The sequence below is a fragment of the Saccopteryx leptura genome, chromosome 3, assembly GCF_036850995.1.
Source record: "Saccopteryx leptura isolate mSacLep1 chromosome 3, mSacLep1_pri_phased_curated, whole genome shotgun sequence".
Classification (NCBI taxonomy): Eukaryota; Metazoa; Chordata; class Mammalia; order Chiroptera; family Emballonuridae; genus Saccopteryx; species Saccopteryx leptura.
This window is the reverse complement of record NC_089505.1, coordinates 78614633-78618911: the sequence shown is the minus strand read 5'-3', so window position 1 is coordinate 78618911 and position 4279 is coordinate 78614633.

Below are 4279 nucleotides of genomic sequence, written 5' to 3'. Positions count from 1 at the left end.
ATTTACTGATTGTGTTTCTCATTATTCAGAATACCAGATCTGTTTTACACAACCAAATAAATGGGTACATGTCAAAAATAGTTTGGACTCATAGACACAGACAACAGTGTAGTGGTTACCAGATTGTGGACAATCAGGTCACAACGTTCAGAGCAATATTAAATGATCCCAAAACTCCTGGGTGTTTATCCAAGTTCACTTATTTTTATTGGTTGAAACTGACCCTCTGTACTCAGCTTTATACTGAATTTCTTATACTCAACTCTCTTGAAGTCTGACTTGTTCTGATGGTCCCCGGATATTTTCTGCTCCTAAGAAACAAACACACACTGTGTGTGGTGTGTGAGGAGATGTGATGATGCTTAAACAATCACTTCTCTGATCTCCAAAGAGTCTCAAACACTAATAATGTCATCTCAATTCCTTGAGATTACCATCTTCAGTGTTTTATCTTGCATCAAATTAGGAGACAAAGCTGAACATTTGGGAACTTATTTTGTCTTGAGATCAGGAACATGAGGATGAGAATGGTTGGGTCTACCTATCCTTATTTTTAGTGAAGGACTGAGCTAGAGAGAGACAAAAATAAATAAATGGACAGATAGGAAGGAAGACAGATGAGAAGCATCAACTTGTAGTTGTACCACTTGAGTTGTTCATTTATGGCCTTCTCATATGAGCCTTAACTGGGAAGCTCCAGATAAGCCAGTGACCCCCTTGCTCAAGCTACCAACCTTATTTCAAGCCATAGGCCTTCAATTCAAGCCAGTGACCTTGGGCTTCAGGCCACTGACCTTTGAACTCAAGCCAGTGACCTTGGGCTTCAGGCTACTGACCTTTGAGCTCAAGCCAGTGACCATGAATTCATGTCTATGATTCCACGCTCAAGCCAGGGACTCCAGGCTCATGCTGATGAGCCTGAGCTCAAGTCAGACAAGCCCATCCTCAAGCCAATAATCTTGGGGTTTTGAACCTGAGTTTTCAGTGTTCCAGGCCAATGCTCTTTCCACTGCACCACAACCTGGTCAAAATGGTCTACCTTTTAGTTCCTCAACCGCTGATTCTTTTCTTCTCTGACGTGGGATTATATATTTCCACATCAAGTTTCTTTGTTCTATTGATCTCTTCTTTTAGGAAATAAATAGTGTAATATATCCAAGACACCAAACATTCTTTCTAGAATCAAGGATTACCACAATTACCAGATCTTCTGAGTTTGTAGCCTAGACAGAAAGATTGATAGGAAAGAAGCAGATGAGAGATTAAAATATTTAGATAATAAATACCTGGACAGAAACACAGAGTTACTTGTATTAATATAACATTGGTTGTGGTAAATTGACAAACAGAAAGTTCCAGGAAACACAGAAAACACAGGGAAGAGGAATTGAACAAGTGACATGAGTTCTCATGAGAGCTGTTTTAACAGATGACCTGATTCAGATGACAACCTTGTGCTCATGGAAATTAAGCAGAAATCCTGTTTTTCTCTGTCCTCCCTCATAGTGACCGTGGTTCCTGGTGCAGACAGGACATGCTCAGAGTGGACTCATGTTTCAACTCAGAGTAACTCATATTCCTTCTTCACAGGGAGTCACCAACACCAATGTTCTGAACTAACAAGTCTTTTGAAATCCAAGGTAGGATTCTGCTTTGATAGTTGAGAGGACCAAGTCCCAGATATGGATGAAATTTTGTCAGTGGGCTCCATCTCAAGAGGACTGAGCCAGTACACTTCTATTGAAACTCCCAGTGGGTCCAATTACCTTCATCCAGAAATGAGAGGCTCCAGAGATTGAACCATCAACCCTGTTGTTTTGGGATGATGCTCTTAACTGAGTGAGCCAGCCAGGGCCAGTTTTGAAGTCTTTCATGATCTAAATATTTGCAACTGTTTTATAATGAGAAAAGAGGGACACAGATGTCCAAATTTAGCATCAATTGATTAAATCGTGTTCTTTCTCTTGTAAATATGTTTATTTCACTTCCTCAATGTAACAAGGGGGAGGGGTCAAGAGGGTCTATCATGCCCCGGGTGCCACTTGCAGAGCTGCGCCAAAGGTGTCTAAGACAAACAAGAAAAGTATAGTAGAAGGGGAGGGGGGCACCAGTAAAGTGTCGTGCCCTGGGAGCCAGTTATGTTCCCTACGCCACTGACAAGCAACAAAACTTTCCAAAAGAAAATGAATTCTTGACTTTCGTCAACAATTGGCCTTTCTTAAAATGTTCTGACTTTGATGAAATATTCATGCAGCTTCGTATTTATTTGCTTGTGAACACGAGTGTGCACACTGAAATGTCTTTCATGCCAACACTGCTGATGAAAATACTACACAGCACTGTATGATCTCCATAATGTACATCCCACAGATCCCCAAATCTTTTACCAGTGTTATAAAGTTTTAAAAAGATAATTGAGAAACAATGCATGAAATGATTGGATGATAGCATTACATTGAACTTTCAGTACCATCAGAATCAAACCTAGAAATTAAAACTATTATTTTAAATATGTGTAATCAAGTAAAGAATCTGTCAAAATTGTTTTTTAGTCTTCACAATTGAGAATCTCTCTTGATATCAAACCCAACCTCTGCAATTAAGATAGGAAACTTTAGATCATTTTTCCTGAATAGCAATATATCTCAGTTATACCAGTTAGAGAAAAACTACAAAAATATTTAGCTTGGACGAATGTTCATCAGGATGGATTTTCACATAGAATCAAGAAAGAACACTGGGGAAAATAAAATATAATGACTAAGGTGATGTATTTAATCAAAGCACAAATACATTAATAAAATATTAAACATCAGTCAATATACATCAGGGGAAATCTTTTTAAGAATGATATGTTAATTTAAAAAATATTTATTTTGTTGAGAGAGAGGAGAAAGGGTAACATCCACATCTACTTATTTATTCATTCATTAGTTGATTTTTTTTAAGAGAGAGAGGGAGAGACAAGCAGGAATGGAGAGAGATGAGAAGCATCAATTATTTGCTGCAGCAACTTACTTATTCATTGATTGCCTTCTAATATCTGTGTTGATGGGAGCGGGGGAATTTCACCAAGCCAGTGACCTCTTGCTAAAGCCAGTGACCTTATGCTCAAGCCAGTGACATTTGGGCTCAAGCTGGTGACCATGGTGTCATGTCTATGATCCCATGCTCAAGAAAGCAACCCTGTGATAAATTCAGTGAGCCCATGCTCAAGCTGTCAACCTGGAGGTTTTGAAAATGAAACTTCAGCAACCTAGGCCAATGCTCCAACCACTGCACCACTGCTTGGTCAGGACACTGGTTCAAACCCACAATCCTGTCATGTTGCGAGGATGCTCTAACCCAGTGGTAGTCAACCTGGCCCCTACTGCCTACTAGTGGGCGTTCCAGCTTTCATGGTGGGCAGTAGCGGAGCAACCAAAGTATAAATAAAAAGATAGATTTAACTATAGTAAGTTGTTTTATAAAGATTTATTCTGCCAAACTTAGTGAAAATCTGACATAAAGTACTTTTGGTAAGTAATTATTATTATGCTTTAACTTGCTGTAACTCTGCTTTATAAATTTTATAAAGTAAAGTTACTTCCCTACTTTATAAATCACCATTACTGTGGAACCGGTGGGCGGTTAGAAAATTTTACTACTAACAGAGATACAAAAGTGGGCGGTAGGTATAAAAAGGTTGACTACCCCTGCTCTAACCCATTGAGCAACTGGACCAGAGACATCTAAGAAAAATCTGATAAACAATGTGTGTGTCAATGTTTTAATCCAACATTGAATCCTTGGGGTGTCATCGCAATGTTCCTTAATTTTTTTGATTGATTGATTTTTAGGCAGTGTGTGTGTGTGGGAAAGAGGAGAGACAGAAAAATACAGATTTATTGTTCCCATTTATGCGTTCATTGCTTGCCTCTTGTATGTGCTCTGTTGGGATTAACCCAACCTCGGAGTACCAGAATGAGGTTCTAAGCATTGGAACTACACAGCCAAGAACTTATCTTTATGTTAACTTTGGGTAAAAAACACACAATTTTATCAGTACTAATATTTGAGGCTTACTGAACATGACTTTACTGAAATTCAATGACCAACAAAAAATTATCAGTGGTCACGAAATCTGTAGGTGAACCTAGAACAAGCTGCCTTTTGGTACCTCCCACTTTTTCTGCAGCCTCCAATTCTGATAGGTCAGTATTAAGGCCCCGCCCACATGAGAAAGCTCTTGGCGGACGTAATGCGCACGCGCTTTTTTTTTTTTTGCGCCCGGGAAAAA